The 6,683-nt window shown below is 53.0% G+C and overlaps 3 non-coding genes across 3 annotated transcripts; all 3 read left to right on the top strand.

Annotated features, from left to right (window-relative positions):
* Positions 1–134, top strand: LOC139186716 (small nucleolar RNA SNORA71). The gene has a single exon (XR_011570384.1). It is a non-coding gene; the product is annotated as a small nucleolar RNA SNORA71 (small nucleolar RNA).
* Positions 135–1,137: 1,003 nt separating this feature from the next.
* On the top strand, positions 1,138–1,270 carry LOC139186713 (small nucleolar RNA SNORA71). The gene has a single exon (XR_011570381.1). It is a non-coding gene; the product is annotated as a small nucleolar RNA SNORA71 (small nucleolar RNA).
* Positions 1,271–2,838: 1,568 nt separating this feature from the next.
* On the top strand, positions 2,839–2,970 carry LOC139186717 (small nucleolar RNA SNORA71). Its single transcript, XR_011570385.1, has one exon. It is a non-coding gene; the product is annotated as a small nucleolar RNA SNORA71 (small nucleolar RNA).
* Positions 2,971–6,683: the final 3,713 nt, after the last annotated feature.

The raw sequence follows: 6,683 nt of genomic DNA, 5'->3' as shown, positions 1-6,683 counted from the left end.
CCCTGCATTCGAAAGTGATCGTGGGCTGCCGGTGCCTTGGTCATTGATAGTGCAGGGAGAGGAATTGCTGAGGGCGTTTTCCCCGTGTTTGGAGGGTCCATCCTGTCCCTTCTGAACTCTGGAGCTGTCACACACCGTCTCCCTCCTACTGCCTCTTAGACACTTGCTGGCGGCTGATGTCAGTTGACTGCCCTCTGCCTGGCTCAGTGCTGGTTTCTGTGAGGCTTTGGGAAAGCATGTGGGTGGGTTCTGCCCCTGCAGTGGTCTTGTGACTCTGGTCTCCGGTCTCAGCAGCCCTGAGACCTTGTTTGCCACTGGATTTGAAGTGGTTACAGGCTGCCTGTGTCCTAGTTGTTGGAAATACGGGCCGAGGAAAAGTTGCAAGAATTTTCCTCCTAATTCAGGCGATCCTTGCTTGTCCCTTCCAAACCGGACAGCCCTTCAGTTGCTGTGACAGTGGCCAAGCCCGAGGTGCACTGAGGGTGGGGGAGTCGGGCTGTAGTGGGTTCATTGCCTCAGACCCAGATTCCCCAGCAGTCACACCCCGGGTTTTCCTGCTGCTGAGCATGATGGTTTCCTGTCTGGTGGGCTGATCACCTGCTGGCCTCTTGTCTCCTGCAGGAGTGTCACGTGGCTGCTTTGGGTGAGAGGTGTCCTCGGGGAGAGCCGAGACTGAGACCCAGGTAGGTGGTGTCCTGCTCATTCTGTCCTGCTCATCTTCCCAGTTCTGTGCAGACTGGGAAGCCAGAGGTGTGGGGAGTGAGCGTGCAGTTGGAGGCCCGGCCCCCCTTCTGCTGCTGAGAGCCCCCTGTGGAGGCTGCAGTAATGTTGAGAGGATGGAGGTTCACACCCAGTGACCAGCTGAGGGCTCTTCTGTGAGCCTGAGCGAGAATTCTGTATGGTGTTCAGTCCTGGTGGTGTGTACACTCACTCCTTCGGAACCCAGGGGTTCTCCGCGTTTCTGCCATCAGTCTTCCCTTCGGCTCTTGGCAGGGACTGGGAAATGATCCAGGGTAGATCTGCCATCTTAGACTGTGAGTCTGGTCAGTGCTTCATCTGCTGGTCTGCTCCTCGTCCAGGCTTCTCAGGGTCCTGGCAGTAGCCTCTCTGCTCGGCTCCCTCACTGCCCTTCTCTGCCCCTGCATTCGAAAGTGACCGTGGGCTGCCTGTGCCCTGGTCATTGATAGTGCAGGGAGAGGAATTGCCGAAAGCCTTTCCCCGTGTTTGGAGGGTCCATCCTGTCCCTTGCAAACCCTGGCGCTTTCGCACATGCCTGTCTTTCCCCTGACTTGTGTTGCTTCCTGGCACCCAGTGCGTGTGTGCACTGAGTGCCCCTCTTCCGGAGCAGCCCCTGCCTCGGGTCTATGGGCTGGCGGGGGAGGGCTCCCCTCCTGGAAGCTTTCTCTGCTTCCTCCCCGCACCCCTTCCCACATCCTCAGCCCCACCCCCCAGCACTAACCCCGCCTGGGAAACTTGATTTGCTGGTTGTGCCTGTTATGCTGTGATCTTGAGGGCAGTGCCTCTTTGCGTTGTGTCTGATGCCCGACTATAGCAGCTGGTCATAAAGGTTGGGGCGGGGAGCGGACAAAGAGGTAGAGATGCCCTATCTGTTGCGAGGAGATCAGACTCCTCCCATTGCGGAGGGTCAGGGCACCATGCCCTCCGGCAAGCCAGTCTGCTAGGTCAGCCTCCTTTCCTTCTCCCCTGGGTGTGTTGTTTCTCTAATGAAAGGTAGACTTACTGTTACCTGTCTTTAATCCTGCTGGGGGTGATTTTCTAGTAATTGACTGGACAGAGCACAGTGTCGTTGAGGATACATATGTACTTATCCCGTATACCAGATGGTGGCCCCACGGCCCTCCCTCTACAGCTATTGGCCCTCCCAGTCCATTCTAGTCGCTGCCAGTTGGCCACAGGCTGCTCTGCAAACCCTGACCTCAGCATGTTGTTTTTAACAAGACGGATGCGCAGCAGATCGATCACAGTTGCCCCGTAGGATGACATGGGGGTTAGTCCTGTCCCAGATGACCTGCCCACCCCTTCCAGAGTCACCTTGTCCTTGTTCCTGTGACAGTGTGGCCGTTCGGGGACTACAGTGACAGCCCCACTGTGAGGGTGCTGGAGTCCGCCAGCTGCTGTGCCAGGTGGTTCGCTGTGAGCCCCAGGCCCTGCTCTGCGTGCCCGCTCACGGCTTTTCTCTTGCAGATGGGTCTGTGTGCACAGAGGTTCCATGGGAGGCGTCTTCATGCCAGCCAGCCGCTAGGCCCTGGGGCCCCAGGTAAGGTGTTTGGACCTTTCTGTGGAATTCTGTGTTTTGTAAAGTCTTCTTCATGTTTCCTGGGGCTTGGGTGATCATGTAAGGGGAAGTGGGGTGACGGTGGCCTCCTGGTGTGAGGCAGTCTCTCCCATTTACACAGGGGAGGGCCCTGAAGAAACCTGCTCGCCGGGCGCCTCCCTTCCAAGTCTTGTGATGGAGAGCATGTGGGTTTACGCACCAGAGACTCTGGTTCCACCTCTGAACCCGTTTAGCCCTATGACCTCCATCTCAGACTCCGCTTACCTGAAAAGGGAAGCTAGGATAGCAGTGATGGTTTTAAAACAGGTTTCATGGCTGTGTCCTGACCAACATCCTGATCGTTTTCAGCCAGAAAGCTGTTTTTTATGCTGGAAGTGTGTTGACTCCCCCTGGCAGGGAGGTCTTGTGGGGTCTTGGCAGGGTGCTACAAAGCTGCCGGGACTCGATGTGGCTGGGCTGGGCTGCTCCCCCGACTTGGGCATCCCCCATGCCCCTGGCGCCAGTCTCCTGTCCTCTCTGGCTCCCCTTCTGCCCTTTTCTGCTCCTGCATCGAAAGTGATTGTGGGCTGCCCGTGCCCTGGTCATCGATACTGCAGGGAGAGGAGTCTCTGAAAGACCTTTCCCCGTGTTTGAAGGGCCCAGCCGTCCCTTCCAAACCCTGGAGCTTTCACACACTAGTTTTTTTCTCCTGCCATTCCCTTCAGAGCTTAGACCTCGGCTGGTCCCTGGATTTGCAGGGGTTCACTTTGTCTTTGAAGTTCAGGGACCTCTTGGCAAAAACCAGTCAACACATTTATACCTGGTCTTCACACTGCAATAAGTTCATGCAGTGCGAAAGAGCATGGGGTGGGGAGGAAGGGCTGTAAACCGTGGCTTCTGCTCTGTGGACTTAACAGGAGTGGAGGACAACCTGCGATGTGTTATTCAAGACAGACCGTGACTGACTCGCTTGTTGTTGACAGAATCCCCAGCCCTGCCATCAGCAGAGGGCTGACATCTACCTTTTGTCCTGTGCTGCAGATGTGTTCGGTGGAGGCAGAAACCCTCTACCAGTGCCCTCGCTTAATACACTCCGAAGATGCAACATGGCACCCCAGGAGGTGTGTCTAGCTCCCAGATCAAGGTGAGGTGGGGTCCCATTCACCATTGCCCCCCGCCTTTCCCCACATTTGGTCTGAGGGCTCATGTCTAGTTCTCTCCCGTCTACATTTGTGTTTGATTCTGTTTTGCTAGAAGTTTCTATTCGCATCTCATAATGTGAAGGTAGTGAGACTGTTAGATGTGAGCCACGGGGTACTCGGTAGGCATCCAACAGCCTGAGTGTTCCCTTGGCTTTCAAACCTGCCCTCTGCCCCTGACGTGCATCAGAGGCTTGTCCTGTCCAGTCCCTGGTCCTGGGGCCCCTCAGCCAGCCTTTCCATTTTTCTTGGCTGGCCAAATTAAGTGGGTCTTTGCAGAATAGGGGCTTCCCTGGTGGCTCAGGCGCTAAAAACATCTGCCTACAATGTGGGAGACCCGGATTCGATCCCTGGGTGGGGAAGATCCCTGGAGCAGGAAATGGCAACCCATTCCAGTACTCTTGCCTGGAAAATCGCATGGACAGAGGAGCCTGATAGGCTACAGTCCATGGGGTCGCAAAGAGTCAGACACGACTGAGCCACTTAACGAATTTTAACTTTTGCAGAATAGGATGACGGTGGGAGAGCTCCTGAGGGTGGTGGTCCATCCTTTGATGTGAAGATACAGTGGGAGTTTGGTTCACAGCCCCTGATAGCACTAAAGTCTAGTCTGTCTGCCCAGATCTGGAAATGCTTGAAAGAAAATCCTTTGTTCTAAAAACCAAACCTTTGATGTGTTTTTCTTTGTTACTGCATTTATTCTGGTGATTTCTAGTTGAGCTTGGATAAATTGGAAGCTTGGGCCTAGTCGATTGGAACCCTCTCAGTGATGCTGCCTTGGGAGAAGATGGTGCTGGAGACTAAATGCTTGTATGGTTCTTCCCTCCTAGGTCAGCCTTAGATCTGGAGGTGGCTGAGGAGGTCCCAAGTTCCTGAGTCAGTGACCTTGGGGTCACCTGGGATCTGGAATGGCTGGTATTTCTCCCTGAGGTGGGAACCGAGCCAGCTGGGAACCCACCAACCCCCTGCGGGTTGGCTGGCGAGTTAATGCCTCTGGCTGGGAACCGCCCCCTGGAGGGTTGGCTGGTTTAAGTCTACGCAGATGGGAACTCCCAACCATTGGTCTTGCCTGTCCTTTCCTGAAGGTCCCTATTGTTTGTGGGCACCAATGGAGCAGAGCGTGGAGAGTGCCCTTCCCACGTGAAGAGCTGCCCGCCATCTGCCCACAGTGTCACGGGAGCCGTGTTCACTCAGCACTAGAGATCCGGGGCAAAGCTGTGGGACTGGCGGCCTGGATCCCCTTCAGCCGCTCTGACTCCTGACAGCGGTGCCCTCGGAGGGCGTAGACCGAGAAGGCTGGCCCAGTCCCTCGGTGACTTCAGTGAACAAGAGTTTTTCTGTTGAGTTGGCAGCTGTTTATGATTTTTCTCTCCACTTGCCCATTCAATAAACTGTATACACCCACCTCACCTGTGTTTTAAATCCGCAACAAGCCACATGCCAGCGAGGCGGGGCAGCGTGAATGTGGGTCATGGGCCAGATCCTGTTTTCACCCTTTAAGTCCTTCCATCCTGCTTCTGAGGCTAGGCATGCGGGCTGTTGTTTCAGGTGTTGTGTTAGAACAGAGGTGAACCACCTCTTGCTGGTGGTTGGCTCAGGTTAGGACCCGTAAGAGTAGAGGGCTGTGACAGGAAGCAGAGTGTCAGAGGGAGACAGGCGCTGATATCACTGGAAAAGCTGCGGGGGTAGGCTCAGCATGCACCTGCTTGTGTGGCCAGCTGGCCTAGCTTGCATGGAATTGAGGGGTTTCCCAGGACATGGGACTTTGGTTGCCAAAACTAGGAAAGTCCTGGGCAAGCTGGAACAAGTTGGTCAGCTTGTCTGGGGTGTAAAGTACACAGTATTGGGACTTCCCTTGTAGTCCAGCAGTTAAGAATCTGCCATCCAACAGGGGACTAGTTGGACCCCTGGCGGGGAACTAAGATCCCACATGCCTTGAGGCAATAAGCCCATATGCCAGTCAAACTGGGTGTCTGTCACTACAAACCAAAGTATCGCTGACTTTTCCTAAACTTGTGAGGTATGATGCTTCTTATTAGGGTATCCTATGATGGGCCTGCCCCTGGCATGAAGCCCAGCAGGTGGTGTACTTCATTAGGAAGACGCCCACTTGTGCTGGCCTGGATAACCCAGGAGGCCAGAAGCAAGGGGACCCACTGAACTCCAGTCAGTGTGTCTCATCCTTCACTCAGCTTCCAGACAACGGTCCCTTCTCAGAGGTATTTGTCAGTCTGCGTGTCTGCTGACATTAAAAATAAAGCAGCAGCCCCTGCGCACTGCAGCCAAGAAAGCCTGCATGTTGCAACAAAGACCTAGAGCAGCCAAAACTAAAAATTTAAAGCAATAGGCATGCCTCCTGCCAGCAGGAGAGGTTGTGTGTGTGAAGTGGGCCTTTTTGGTGGGATTTTCCCTGAAAATATGGGAAAGTAGGTTTGTCCAATGACCTTGGCCAGGAAAACCCATGAATGGGAATCCTTTGCTGCCAAAAGATGCAGAAGCAGAGAATGAGGTTTTCGTAATCAAAAACAGCCTATGATTAGAACAATAAACAGTAACCTGCAGGAAAAATGGTAACTTTCTTTGCTAACTAACCAAGCATTTCAGGATAACACTTGGCTTTGGTTCATTACCACTTTCTGGGGAAGTCTTCTCGTGCTATTTTAAAATTGAGGAATCTGGGGTTTGGAGAGATTTAATAGATTTTTGCTAAGAGACCAAAGAGGTGATGGAACCACAGTCATAAAGCAGGTCACACTTGCCCCAAGTCTATGCTCTTTATTGTAACTGAGTATATATTAGTAAATTTCCTAATTGTATTATAGATCAGGGTTGCATTCATAGTGTAAATCCCTTTTATTCTTGGTGGATTATTTTAGACCGGGGGTTTGTACATTATGGCCCATTGCTCAGATCTGGCCTGCTGCCTGTTTTGTGTGTTGTTTTTTTTTTTTTTAATAAAGTTTTACTGGAACACAGCCACACGCACTCTAGCAGGCTGTTCTCTATTAACAACAGAAGTGTTGAGTAGTTACAACAGAGACAATATATTCAGCCAAGACTAAAAGATGTGCTTTCTGGCCCTTTACAGAAAAAAATCTGTTGGTTCCTGTTTTTGGCTCTAAGCTTGATGTAGGCAGAGACTGCTGTGTTTTTCTTATTCTGATCCCACCTCTTCTAGCACTCAGCCCAGGGACAGAAGCCAGTGCAGG

The sequence above is a fragment of the Bos indicus genome, chromosome 13 (assembly GCF_029378745.1).
Source record: "Bos indicus isolate NIAB-ARS_2022 breed Sahiwal x Tharparkar chromosome 13, NIAB-ARS_B.indTharparkar_mat_pri_1.0, whole genome shotgun sequence".
Classification (NCBI taxonomy): domain Eukaryota; kingdom Metazoa; phylum Chordata; class Mammalia; order Artiodactyla; family Bovidae; genus Bos; species Bos indicus.
Note: the sequence above shows the minus strand (reverse complement) of the source record. Positions and strands in the feature narration are given on the sequence as shown.